We start from the raw sequence: 14935 nt of genomic DNA on the forward strand, positions 1-14935 counted from the left end.
CTGGAGATTCTATGACTATTAGCTGTAAGGTGTCTGATTACTCTTACAAGTGACAGCTACATGTATGCAACAGCGTGGATCTGACAGCCTGCTGGGAAAACACTGGAGTGGATAGTGCACATATGGGGACATGGTCCTATCTACCAAAAAGAGTCCCTGAAGAGCAAGTTCAGCATCTCTAAAGATCCCTCCAGCAGCACAGTAACTCTAACAGGGCAGAATCTACAGACTGAAGACTCATCTGTCTGTTACTGTGCAAGATATCACTGTGATACCAACCAGTAGTGGACCTGTGCACAAACTCTGAATGTTTCACACTGATAATGTTATTTCATGTCAGCTTTTACATTAAAGTTCTCCCAAAATTAACACTATAAGACTAAAGAAAATTGCTTACAAGTCCAGTGGCAATTATATTTTCCCAAAAATATATATGGCATCCCTCTGAGCAATAAATTCAAATATTATGCAATATCTTTACAACATGTGTTACTACAAGGAAGTAAAAAAAAAAAAACCACACACATTAAGTCACATGCGGGTAGGATGGCAATTCCCTTTTTAAACTTTAAAGCATTAAAATCAATAACCAAACAATATTACAATAGGCCTACAGCCTAAACTGTTTTCTAACTATTTTAGTAATTTCAAATGAAGCTATTTAAAAATCTTTCTTTAAACCTTCAATAAGTCCATGTCATGTATAACCTATTAAGGGATATACATTTGATAATGAATGAATGAATTTGATAATGACTTTCTAAAAAGCATCTTGGTTGGTGTAGATTGTGTAGGCCAATGTGTTTTATTAAAAAATGTGCTGGCTGGCACCCCTGGTAAATTTGAGCAAAAATAGCTATACAATAATCTTTTGACAATTTATCTGGGTCTCACAATGAAAACAATGAGGAAACATCAAACGCTGAAGGGAAGCAAATGTTTTCTGAGATATATAAATACTTCATAAAGACATATATTTTCAACAAGATCCCATATCTTTAATTCTTTGCATAGCCTCTTATTTACCAATAAAACAGCTCGTTATCTTCTTCTTTGACATTCCATTAAGTTGGAAAATACAAAGCAAGGGATTTGAGACTTTTCCTCTTCACAAAATCTCTCCAGACTGTTCAGATTCCTAGGTCCTCACTTTTTTTGACAGAAGCTTGTTATTGTGTCCATTTTGGAATTCTGTATTATTATGACCGCCGCGCAGCGAAGCGGCGGTCATATAGGTTTAGTCAGATTTTTTTTTTTTTTCTTTTTTTTTTTTTTTTTTTCTTTTTCGCATGCCCAAATTTCCGTCAATGATTCCCGGGACACTGAAAGACCGGGGTACACGAAACATGGTGGGCATGTAACCCCACATGGGTAGCATGGAACCATCGTTTTTCGTTTTGATCTGTAGCCCCCCCGCTGGACTGGACCCCCCGAAAGGAGGGTAGGGCAGACACAGTTTTCTGTGAATATCTCGAAAACCGTAGGGTTTAGGAGGACCATTTTTTTTTTTTGTATGTTGATCTCAAGGTGCCATGTCAACCCATTCCATAACCACTCATTTCATGTATAGCGCCACCTAGTTAAACACAAAAAAGTAAAAATGAGGTGTTGTAATTGAAGGTATCTGTGACCTAACATAGTCAAAACTGCACGAAATTGGAAGTGTAGGATCATTATGACACCCTCTGTATGCACGCCAAGTTTTGTGGAATTCCGTTCATGGGGGGCCACACAATAAATTAATTTATGTTACTATACACCAACTGGCCTGTAGGTGGCCGGAGACAGTTTTCTGTGAATATCTCGAGAACCGTAGGGCCTAGGAGGTCCACCTTTTTTATGTATGTTGGTCTTAAGGGGGCATGTTAACCCATCCCATTACCACTTATTTCATGTATAGCGCCACCTAGTTAAAAATGAAAAAGCAAAAAATTAGGTGTTTTCATCACAATATCTCTGGCTGACAAGGTCAAAACTGCACGAAATTAAAAGTGTAGGATCATTATGACACCCTCCGAATGCATGCCAAGTTTTGTGTACTTTCGTTCATGGGGGGCCTTACAATAAAATAATTTATGTGTACATTTAGTGACGTACACCAACAAGGATTCCCGGGACACTGAAAGACCGGGGTACACAAAACTTGGTGGGCATGTACCCCCACATGGATAGCATGGAACCGTCATTTTTCGTTTTGATCTGTAGCCCCCCCGCTGGACTGGTCCCCCCGAAAGGAGGGTAGGGCAGACACAGTTCTCTGTGAATATCTTGAGAACTGTAGGGCCTAGGATGACCAATTTTTTCCGTATGTTTGCCTCCAGGGGTCATGTTAACCCATTCCATGTGCACACATGTGCATAAACAGATACACACACATACACATACATTTACAGTAATCATACGTATGACACATACTCACACAGTAGACATATGTACGCATGCATGCACATGCACAAACACACATATGCAGGCAAACACACAAGCACGCACATACACACACACACACACCCACACACATAAACATAAACTTGTACGCGCACACATGCACACAATTCAAGAATTTCTCAGAATTATGAACAGGCAAGATGGGGGTGGGGTTGTATAAAATGAATTTTACATGTGAAATCTATGAACTAATCATGTTTTGGTACTTGTTGTCTAGCAGATACCAGTGAGAATTGAGTGTGGATAATGCAATTTAGTGAGACAGTTAGAATCATATAGGCCTTTCAGCGTGATTTATTTTTGTGGAAAAAATGTGCTGGACTGGGCGGCGGTCATATTTTGTACCGCTCTGCGGTACATCTAGTTCTATTAACTTTTCTTAATATTCATAACAAGTTAAATTTAAAGAGATGGTGGTCCAATGGCGGACCACAAGTGGCACGCCACCGGCGGCATACCATCAGCGGTCCGCTATCTGCCAATCTGATTTTGCTATCTGGGATTTAATATCATATATTTTTTGCAGACCCAATACAAGTGTTTTGCTGATAGTATGAAGGTATTACTCACATTCCAAGGCTGAAAACAACAGACATGAGCATAAGGGAATATGTGGGTGGATGTTGCATCTGTCTACAAACATGGAGGGGGTGGGCTATATGCAAACTAACACCTCATTTAAACCTGAACATGAAGCTGCTTCTCTTATTCATAGCTGTTCATCTGTGGTCTTAAAGAAGATCTAAGGTCTATGTGATCCATACATCTCCAATATGGAGCACAAAACTGTCTGGTGTCTCATCTTCATACTGATGACCTTAAAAAGTATGTAAATATGTACATGTCTTACATGATAGTGTATGTAAGTTCAGTATTTGAGTGGTAACATAATGCATTGTGGGTTTTTTTGTGTTTACAGGCTGTAGAAGTCAGACACTGACTGAATCTGAGCCAGTGGTCATCAATCCTGGAGGATCTCACAAACTGACCTGCACAGTCTCTGGATTTACAAGCAACTACTGGATGGCTTGGGTCAGACAGGCTGCTGGGAAAGGCCTGGAATGGGTGGCATCTATCAATGGTGGAGGTGGGAGCCAATATTACTCAAGCGCTGTTCAGGGAAGATTCACCATCTCCAGAGACAACAACAAGCAGCAGGTGTATCTGCAGATGAACAGCCTGAAGACTGAGGACACGGCTGTGTATTACTGTGCCAGAGAGTCACAGTGGCACAATATGCTGCAGAGATGAACAAAAACATCAGACCCCACTATTACCATTGTGTTATTTATTTTGCCTCTCCCTCTATGTATTTTGCCTTCCCCCACTGTGTGTGCAATACTCAACATTCCATTTAATATCCTTGTAATGATGATGAACAAAAAAATATATATTTACATAAATACTGTTAATGCATCAATTAATGTTTGTTGTGTGTAGGGCCGTATTAAGCCCTTCTGTGTACACACACAAACCCACACATAAACACGCATGTGATCCCAGCACACTTGATTATAGAACGTGTTTCACCAAACAAAGTGAACACATAGGCCTTACTTTTTTGTCTAAGTTTAGTACAAAACTGTTCATTCTACGCTCATTCATGTCCAGCCCCTCTGCTGTTTTACACAGCAATTTGTTATGCAAAGCTGACGAACACCCACCCAGTTTCCAGTTAAAGGAGGCTGGTTCCTCTGTTGCTGATGTCACTAGAGGGTAGCAAAGCTCCCCAACACGCCTGGGCCCCTGCAGAAGCATGTCTCTCACCACTCTGTTTCTGTTACTGACAGCTGCACCCTGTGAGTCGGCTGAATACATAAAAAGTGGTGAATATATGGTACCTTGTACTGCCATGTCAAATAACCTGGTCTTTTTATTTCTCTAGATGTGCAATGTGCTGTTGACTTCACCCAAGCAAGCTCAATGGTCTTCAAGCCTGGAGATTCTATGACTATTAGCTGTAAGGTGTCTGATTACTCTTACAAGTGTCAGCTATGCAACAGCGTGGATCCAACAGCCTGCTGGGAAAACACTGGAGTGGATAGTGCACATATGAGGACATGGTCCTATCTACCAAAAAGAGTCCCTGAAGAGCAAGTTCAGCATCTCTAAAGATCCCTCCAGCAGCTCAGTAACTCTAACAGGGCAGAATCTACAGACTGAAGACTCAGCTGTCTATTACTGTGCAAGATATCACTGTGATACCAACCAGTAGGGGACCTGTGCAAAAACTCTCAGGGCTCTATTTTGGCAATCAGAAACGGATGGTCAGAGGCATAACGTTTATTAAGCAATATAGCACGAGTGAGAGTGGGGTTGGTCATGGATATTACCACGGGTGTTGTTCGGCCGTAGCCACGAGGCCGAACAGCCGGCAACAACAGCACAGGGGTTTTGGTCCTGTGGGACAGGTTGAAGAGCTGTTTTGCTCTGTGCTGCCGTGCAGAGACTGTCGCACAGCTGGCCAGGTGACTCTGTGGTGCCCTTAACGTCAGGTGTGCAGGGACCCGCAGGCGATCCAGTGGCAATGACAGTTTGCGTCCTAACATGAGAAGTGCTGGTGAACTGTCCGTTGTGGAGTGCTGTGTGGCTCGATAGTGCAGTAGAGTCGAGTGCTGCTGAGAACTAGAATCCTTCTGCCTGATGCCGTTTTTCAGTGTCTGGTTCATGCGTTCTACACCCCTGTTCGCCTGTGGGTTGTAGAAGGCGGTGTCTATGTGTCTAATCCCTCGCTCACCCAGAAAAGTGGTGAACTCTGCTGAGATGAATTGTGGGCCGTTGTCTGTGGTTATGGCTGTGGGCATGCCCCAGCGGGATCCGCAGATGTCCACCTGGATGTGCTCCCAGGGCCCATCTGGCCACTGCAGTGCCTGGAGGGGAGGGGCAGGTGGAGGGCCGGTCTTGCTACTACCAGGCATGCTGTGCAGTCCTTTATCGTGGCCTCGATGTCCTCATCTATGCCTGGCCACCAGACTACTTAACAGCAGCGCTGCTTGACCATGACAATGCCCAGGTGACCTTCGTGAGCCATGGATAGGACCTCTCGGAGGGTATGACTCGTAAAGTGGAGGGTATGACTGTGCGATGGCTCTGAGGTCGAGGTCAGTGGCGTCAGCCTTGAGGTCTGTAGCTGGAAGTTGTATGGAGCGTGACAGTAAGTCTGTGTACTGCAGCATGAAGTTGTACTGGTGAAGCCTCTCATACCAGCGGTGGATACTCAGAGGCCTGTGTCCGGAACCATACAGGTAAATATGCCACCGTTCACATGCCCAGACACAGGCCAGGGCCTTCCTCTCTCCCACTGAGTACTTCTGCTCTGCTGAATTAAGAGCCCGCGAGGCGAAAGCGATGGGTCGTATGTAGGGATGTAACGATTACTGGTATAATGATAAACCGTGATAAAAATGTTGACGATAACAATTACTGTTTTCTTTTGAAATATCAAAATTATCACGGTTGATTACCACGGTGTTGAAACCGTGTGTTTAATCCTTCCCAGCTTCATCCGAGCCTGCTTTTGACATACAGTAGGCCTGGTAAAATGAAGCAAAATTGATACCCTACTGATTCTGTTGTCTAATTGATGGTTTTAACTGCGATTCGGATTAGGCTACACCTGATTTTAAAAGGCGGAACATTTTCACCGCAAAACTTGCACTGTATCATTTAGCCACTCTGCGTCTTTTTATGTTTGCGTCCACATTAAATCCATTCCACTCACGTTATCAGAAGAACACAGTAGCCTAAAGTTTTATTTCAGACACTTACTTACTGATCTCACTCAGGGTAGGAATTTCACGGTGGCCACGTCGTTGCCCCTTGCGTTGGCCGTGATGTCCCTTTGAAAATCAGAGGTTTACAGGCCACGGTGGCCTTGGTGCCCTTTCAATATTCTGCTTTGCGTCCTACTAATAGCGATTTTTATTTAGCCTATGGCCTGTCAAAATAATCTTAGCATTCACAGCGCAAATTAATTTAGTCTTTTACGCAGTGGAGAAAGTGACAGCGCAAGAAAGAAAGTGCGTCTAAATTCACCCATTCTTCTCAGTTGAACCAAAGTCCTTTTAGGCAAGTCCCTCCACTCGGCGACCATATACCAACGTTTTATGGGCACTCTTCGGGCACAGTCTTTGGGTCGAACTGCGCGTGCGCAAGGCTTCACGACACCAATCTTGCTCCAGCGGCGAGATCACAACACATGATTGGCACAATATCTTCACATCACACCACATGATTGGCTCAATGTATTCACATGTCGACGTTTTGCCGAGGAAGGGGTGGGATATATGTAGACAACGGCCATATTGGCGTGACAAACTAGCCCCATGCATTTCTATGGGAGTATTTTTTGAGTGCTGTGTCTCCACATTAGAAAGTCTCTGGTTGAACTACTTGCAAAGTAGCCTACTCATCACAAGGCCCGTATTAACTCATTGAATGCCAAGCTGTGTTATAGCTATGAACACGTAGAATAGCTCGATTAAAAGGTGAGACTTTAAGCTCTTGGTGGGTGCAAACCGTGTATTTCTACACGCCTCTGTTCCTGAGAAATCCCAAGCTAAACAGTGGCTAATTTTCATCAAAATCGCTGTTTTTTTTTCTAGAAATGGAGATATAACGTCTTTCATGAAATATGAAGTGTTGCCTGTTACTTACTTCTGTAAACATTCCGGGAAGTGATCAGCGAGACCTGGCGAGACTGCCACCTAGTGATAGACCCACGAAAATGGCCTGGTTTTGACCTGACGTGCATGCGTCACTGATTCGACCCAAAGCGGCAACCGAGTTATGATAAAATGTCCAGATAAAATGTCCAGATTATGAGTTTTCATGAGTTTCACGATCGTCAAATATTTCATTTAAATTCATCACAGAGTTCCCAAAATCACATATAAGGTGTATTAGAGTGTCTAGTTTCGTAATTAAAAAAAAAAAGCTAAAAACGTAATATTACGTTTTTGGCACTCTACGCATGGGAAGGAATGGCACTCAATGAGTTAAAACAATGTGGTGCCCCTGGGCGCTATACCTCAAAGCCCCCCCCCCCCCCCCCCCCCTCCACCACCCCTGTTTCCCGTGCTGTCCTCCGGTCAAAAACATCACACATAATCAAGGGGATTTTTCTAATGTAATCTACTATTCACTAACTTACACAACTACATGTAGGCATATGAGTAGTGAGCAATATTCAAATATCTCATTTCAAAATGTTGAATTCAAAAAGCACAGCACTTAATACAAAATGTCAAAATAGGCCTACACATCAGTACATCAGCCCAGCAGAAAAACAGAAAAAAAGAAAAAAAAAAAGAAAAAAAAGCATTTTCATTATGCAAACTTATCCAACTACATACATGTAGGCTAGGCATAGCAGTGAGCACTATATTAAAATGTTGTCTCAATTTAAAATGTCTATCAATTCAAAAAGCCAAAATCAATACACATCAGTGTAGGCCTACACATCAGGCCAGCAGCCACAAAAAAAACACAAGACATTCCCATTATGCAGAATAGGGGAACTTCATTAGCACAGCTGACGCTTTAATTTCCCTCAAGGGATCAAAAGAGTATGTATACTTAACATCAAAACAGCAGCAGAGCCTTTAGCAGAACTGCTTCTTCCTTGATTTTGCGCAAGCAAAGGTGTGGACTACATCCCCAAAGTCCATTTCTTTGACCAACTCCGATTCAATGGTAAGCAGAGAGAGTGCAGGCAAACGCTTTCGTGTCATTGTCGTCCTGAGCTCATTCTTCACTCGTTTCAGTCGGGAGAACGACCTCTCACCTTTGTTACAGGCAGGGTTAGGAATATTCTGAGCGCAACACCCACCGCTAGTGCTCGTGGTACCATCTCCCCCGCTAGCGATACCGTCTCCACGTTTAGCTTCAGCTTCAGCTTCATCAGCAGCGCTGCTAGTGACCGCAATTCCTTCTGATGTTCTCACAAAAAAACGTTCTATCCCTGCAACATTTTGAATCGTGGCTAAACGTCTAGAATCCTTGTTTTCCTTTAACTTTCTTTTAGCAAATCCACTCAATTGATGTCGGTTCATTTTGGATGAATTTTCTGTAGCAGTTAAAAGACAATACATTTGCACATACCATGGACCAGCTCAACTATGACAGATTGGGGAGGGGGAGTGATAGTGATCATGTAGCCTAATCTTGATTTATTTATCATTTATTATTATTGTGACATCAGTGTTCACAAAACGAATAATGTATGGTCTTTCAACAATTTCAAGTGAATAATATAACAATTTATGAAAAATATTTTTAAAGCATGTGTCATGTGTGTAATGTGTGTGCAAAACACTAAAATAATTGGGAGAGCCGCGGCATGTTTAGCTGTTTACTTTCACTAGTATGAACGAACACACAGAGACCGGAAACCAGCAGCGGTCATATCAAAATAAAGGTACCATATAAAACACTGACATCTCATAAAACCATGTCGTGGAGACATAACATTTCCCCCCCTCCCCAGGGAAGACACAACTTATATCCCTGAGTGAAATACAACACAATTAATAAATCCTAAATAAAACCTGTTGTAGGCATCAGTCGGATACTTTGTGCATGACTACTGTGACAGTCCAACTTGAACTAATTATTACAAGGCTATTTCGAAAACACCAGACTCAGTAACTGGAACAGTCTGGATGAGCTGGTACTCGCAACGCATAGTCAACAGCAGTAATATTAAAAATCTGCAACGTAGTCCTCAAGGTAGCCCGGTTTGGTGCGGGCACGGACTGGTCGTGCTGCGGGGTTAACTGGGCCTCCAGAGTCCGGATCAGGATCTCGGCTGACCTCCAGGTCTGTTGCGGTAGGTGGGGCCACTTTGCGGAGACGGCGTGCATGCCACCGCGTTCCAGGCGAAAGGTGGCAGGGCCCAGTTGCTCAGTCACCTGGTAAGGCGCTGACCAAAATGACAGGAGCTTATGGCCCCGTGTGGGCCTTCGGACCCTGACCCAGTCCAGAATGGTGAAATTTGGGTGTTTGACCCTGTGGGACCGGTCAAAGCGTTGTTTAGTTGCCTGCTGTCGTGAGACCCGGTCGCGTAGCTGGCCAGCTGGTTCCCGCTGGGCCTCCTGTGATGACAGGTGAGCAGGAACACGCAGGCGATCCAGGGGCAGTGGTAGCTCACGCCCTAACATCAGGAGTGCTGGTGAGCTGTCCGTTGTGGTATGTTGAGTCGCTCTGTAGTGCAGCAGGGTCCGCAGAAGTGCTGCTGAGAACTGAAATCCCTCTGCTAAGTGAGCTCTAATACCGTTCTTCAGCGTCTGATTCATGCGTTCCACACCCCCATTCGCCTGAGGGTTATAGAAAGCTGTACGTAAGTGTCTGATTCCCCGCTCACCCAGAAAAGTTGTGAACTCCGCAGAGATGAATTGCGGCCCATTGTCTGTGGTGACTGTCTTGGGCATGCCCCAACGAGCGAAAAGCACCTCCAGAAAGTCAATGACCGTCTGTGTGGTGACCGACCCGGTAGAGACTGCCTCCGGCCACTTGGAGTACAGGTCATAGGCTACGATGAGGAACCGTTGGTGATGTGGGACGCCGCGGAGCTCACCGCAAATGTCCATTTGGATGTGCTCCCAAGGCCCAGCTGGCCACTGCAGTGGCTGAAGGGGAGGAGCTGGTGGGGGGCCAGTCTTTCCACTCACCAAGCAGGCTGTGCAGTCTCTCACCATAGCCTCAACATCACCATCTATGCCTGGCCACCAGACCACTTCTCGGCAGCGCTGCTTCACCTTGACAATGCCGAGGTGGCCTTCGTGAGCCATGGACAGGACGCGTGCCCGTAAGGCGGAGGGTACGACTGTGCGATGGCCCCTTGCAACGCAGTGGTCGTTCCAGCAAAAAAGTTCATCTTTAAAGCGGCGGAATGGCGCCAGACTCTCTGGTAGGCTGGAGGCTGGAGGCCACCCAGAGTGGATGAAAGTGCGGAGTTGTGAGAGCACTGGGTCCTGTTCAGAGGCCTGTTGGAGCTCCTGAAGTGACACTGTCGCCTCCAGAGGGGAGTGGAGGAGCTGGATGAGGTCCAGGTCGCTGTTGTCTGGATTCGGGTCCACAGCTGAAGGTGGCGTGGAGCGTGAAAGTAAGTCCGCCACCACATTCTCTCGCCCCGGTGTGAACTGTAGCGTGAAATTGTACTGGTGAAGTCTCGTACCATCGGTGGATGCGCAGAGGCCTGTGCCCAGAACCAGATGTCGCCAGCAAGGCTGTAAGTGCTTGGTGGTCCGTCCGTAATGTGAATGAACGGCCATACACGTACATATGCCACCGCTCACAAGCCCAGACACAGGCCAGGGCCTCTCTCTCCCCAACGGAATACTTCTGTTCTGCAGAAGTGAGGGCTCTGGAGGCGAACGCAACAGGTCGCTCCGTGCCGCTGTGGAACTGAGACAGCACAGCCCCCACTGCGTAGTTGGAGGCATCACAGGTGAGAAACGTTGGGCTGGACGGGTCGAAGTGTGCGAGTACTGGTGGTGCGATGAGCTGGGCCTTCAGCTGTATGACAGCATCGTTGCAGGCAGGGGTCCAAACCCATTGGGCGTCCTTTTTGAGGAGCTGCCGTAGAGGGGCGGTGGTGGAGGAGTACTGGGGAAGAAAGCGCAAGTAGTAGGCTGTCATGCCAAGGAAAGAGGCAATTTGGGCCGGGCTGGAGGGCATGGGCAGCCGTTGAATGGCCTCCACATTAGAATGAAGTGGGCTGAGGCCTTCTGAGCTCAGGTGAAACCCCACAAACTCCACTTCAGACGCAGAAAAAATACATTTCTCCCCATTTAGCGTGAGAGTATGGGAGGCCAGTGTGTCGAGCACCCGTGTGAGTCGCTGGTCATGGATGACTGGTGTTGGTCCATGTACTACTATGTCGTCCAGAAATATCACCACCCCTGGGATACCAGCGAAGATGGTGGACATTATTTTCTGGAAACAGCTAGGGGCGGAGCATAGGCCAAAAGGGACCCTCGTGTAACGGAAGACGCCTGCGTGTGTGACGAAAGCGGTGAGGTTACGACTGTCCGGGTGCAGAGGTACCTGCAGGTAGCCTTGGCGGAGGTCCAGCTTTGAAAACATTGTGGAGCCGTAAAACTGAGAAGTCAGTTCCTCTGCTGTGGGCAGCGGGTACTTGTCGGGTACAATGGCCTTGTTCACCGCCCTCAGGTCCACACACACACGCAAACCCCCTGACTTCTTCTTCGCAATGACCAGGTTAGAGATCCAGGGCGAGGCGTTGACTTGCTCGATGATGCCTATGTCCAACAGCTTTGTCAGCTCTGCTGTGACGTCATCTCGTAGTGCCAGGGGAATGCGGCGGAGAGGCTGTATTACCGGGTGTATGTCCACGTGGAGTAGAGGCTGATGGGTGAAAGCCGAGATACAGCCAAGGCCTGAAAAGAGTGCTGGCCATCGCTGTTCCCATGGTGTGCTGACCTGGAGAATCTTAGCCCCACAGCTGTCCATGAACGTGAAGCCCAAGCTGGTGATGAGGTCCAAGCCCATGAGGTTAGCTCCATGCCGCGCCACCTGAAAGGTGAAGGAAGCCATGGATTTGTTGCCGTGTCGCACTGAACAGCTGAGGGAGCCCACTAAGTCGATCTGTGCATTGCCATATCCATGGAGAACAGCCGAAGGTGTCTGCAGCATGACGTGGGGCAGGAAGCGCTTGACTGTGGCCCAGTTGAGAAGAGATAAAGCCGCTCCGGTATCCAGCAGCAACGGTACACAGACCCCATCTAATTCCACCGTGCACGTCTTGAAGGACACACGGGCAGAGCTGACTGAGTGTATTGGTGTTGGGGCTGACGAGCTAGCCCCAGCCTGTCGTGGGCCTGACCGTGGGCCGACCCCAGCGGGTGCAGAACGAAAGACTTTGGCAAAGTGGTTGTCTTTCCCACAGCGCTGGCATGCTTGTCCTCTGGCAGGGCATGTTGGGGCTCTGCTCATGTGAGAAGAGGAGCCACAGTTGCCACAGCTGCGACGTGGCTGGCTACGTGTGCGGGCTGTGTAATTTATCCCTGTGTCCGTGTCTGATGATGTCCATTTGGATGTGCTCCCAAGGCCCAGCTGGCCACTGCAGTGGCTGAAGGGGAGGAGCTGGTGGGGGGCCAGTCTTTCCACTCACCAAGCAGGCTGTGCAGTCTCTCACCATAGCCTCAACATCACCATCTATGCCTGGCCACCAGACCACTTCTCGGCAGCGCTGCTTCACCTTGACAATGCCGAGGTGGCCTTCGTGAGCCATGGACAGGACGCGTGCCCGTAAGGCGGAGGGTACGACTGTGCGATGGCCCCTTGCAACGCAGTGGTCGTTCCAGCAAAAAAGTTCATCTTTAAAGCGGCGGAATGGCGCCAGACTCTCTGTAAGTTGACTTTTGTGTTTGCCTTTTGGACATTTGCATTTCTGTGAAATCGTTGGACTCTTGCCTTGTTTCCCTTTGAATTGATCCAGTAACTCCTATGTTTGAAACTACTCCTTCCAAGTGTGTCCTCTGAGAATTGAAGAGTCCTGTTTTCAGTTTCTATGTTTGAATTCATGCAAACCAACAAGTAAAATCTCAGAACTTGACTTCTCTGTGCCTTGAGTCTGTGTCTCGTAACACCCCCATGGTTGGTGCCCCTGGGCTCAGGCCCACTGGCCCTTATGGATAATCCGGCCCTGCTCATCACACAGACATCACAAGTATCACATGAAAGAGCTTTTTCTCAGCTTTTAAACGATGTTAGCCGCGAATTGCTGTGGTGAACGGTTTGTAAGAAAAGTAAATAATATAATTAAATTTAATCATAAATTCTACTGAAGGTTTTCGTCCATCTCCCTACCCATTCCTCTCGGTGCAATACTTCACAAACCTTTCGTTTAACACATGACAAACCATATATCAGAATAAACAGCAGACCTTACCTAACACAAAGGTGTAAAGCAGTCCCCTGTACAGTTAGCCGTTCCAGAGTAATCAAGTTTTGAATTTGCAGTAAATTTCGACATGCATGGATGTCTCCAAATTTGGGCTTTAAGTTTTACAATGTGTTTAAATTGTTATACATGATTTCATAACAGGCAAAATACAAAATAAATGTTACAAATATCGCCTAGATATCGGTAAATAGATGATTTTCTATGTAATATGTCATGTTTCATGTTTTTGTAATGTTTCATACAGTGATGCTTGGGATTTGGATTTGGATTTGGAAAGCAAGTTCATTATTTTGGGCTGCTATTAGAATATATTAGCATTTCAGCCCAAAGTTGAATAACATGTAGCATTTTGCTGCAATTTCAAAACTGGATTACTCTGGATCCGCCTACTGTACAGAGTAATGCTTCATATCCTCGTGTTCGTTAAGGCTGTTCTGCTGTTTATTTTGATATATGGTTTGCTATGTTTGACCAAAGTGTTTGTGAGATATACCACCGAGAGTAATGGGTGTGGAGATAGACGAAGCACTGTGTGCACAATGGAAATATGATTAAATGCCATGTATATCCAACGTTAATTGTCTTGTGAACCGTTTATCACAACACCTAGCCGCTAATATCATGGGAAAGCTCAGGTTCCACTCTTTCATGTGATATCTGTGTGATTTATGTGTGATAAGTACTCCGTGAGCAATTCAACAGAGAATAATGGGTGTGAATTTGGACACATTTTGTGTCCGTCAGCCACATAGCCAGGGGTGGCCAGAGTTTATGTTGTGGTGGCCGCGGCCACCCCTGGCCAACCCTTGGTGGCCCCCCTGTTTGGAAGTTATGTTTTTAACAATTTTCAGCATGAAAGGAAGCACTGAATGAGCCTGTCAAATCATGTTACATCATTGAATACACCACTTAACCCTCCTGTTGTGTTCGTTCTATGTTCGCCAATTTTGTGTTCACTAGGCTGGTTCGTCTGTTGCTTTTGTCACTAGAGGGCAGCAAAGCTACCCACCATTCCTGTACCCCTGCAGAAACATGCCTCCCACCACTCTGATTCTGTTACTGACAGCTGACAGGGCCTGCTGGACGGAGGTCTCAGCTCCGGAATCTCTGGTCTCCATCTTTCCACACTGACACATGCATGGTGTTTCATGGTGGTTCATATATTACGGCCACAGATTGACAGGTTATATTTTGTCCAGGAGAGGGATGCTTGGGGATCAAGAATTAATGTTGTGGAAGCAGAGAGGAAAGTAAAGAAGAAAGTAATTTTACAATTCACAAGGCTTCAAATATGAGAGGAAAACACCAAAAGGAAATTTATTAAGAATGATAAACCATAGAGCCATAGAGAAGATAGTCAGTGAAAAGATATTGTCCAATGAAAACAAAAAATGCAAAGATACTTAAAGCAAGAGACAAGTACATGTGCAAATTTTATTGCAGCATGAAAGAGGAAGTTATGCAAAGTAGCTACATCATTGCTACTTAATGTCACATTTCATAACCTACAGTACTCATTTACTTCAGTAGTAGGTACACATTCCAGTGCAAGAATGAGAA

The 14935-nt window shown here is 45.9% G+C and overlaps 2 protein-coding genes across 2 annotated transcripts in view; both read left to right on the forward strand.

Moving 5' to 3' along the window:
• LOC121704901 overlaps positions 1-14935 on the forward strand; it is a 589105-nt gene that overhangs the window by 441213 nt on the left and 132957 nt on the right. The window lies entirely within an intron of this gene.
• Positions 1-14935, forward strand: part of LOC121704686 (immunoglobulin alpha-2 heavy chain-like) — a 249438-nt gene that overhangs the window by 142141 nt on the left and 92362 nt on the right. The gene's annotated exons all lie outside the window — the stretch shown is intronic.

This window comes from Alosa sapidissima, chromosome 3 (genome assembly GCF_018492685.1).
Source record: "Alosa sapidissima isolate fAloSap1 chromosome 3, fAloSap1.pri, whole genome shotgun sequence".
NCBI classification, from domain to species: domain Eukaryota; kingdom Metazoa; phylum Chordata; class Actinopteri; order Clupeiformes; family Clupeidae; genus Alosa; species Alosa sapidissima.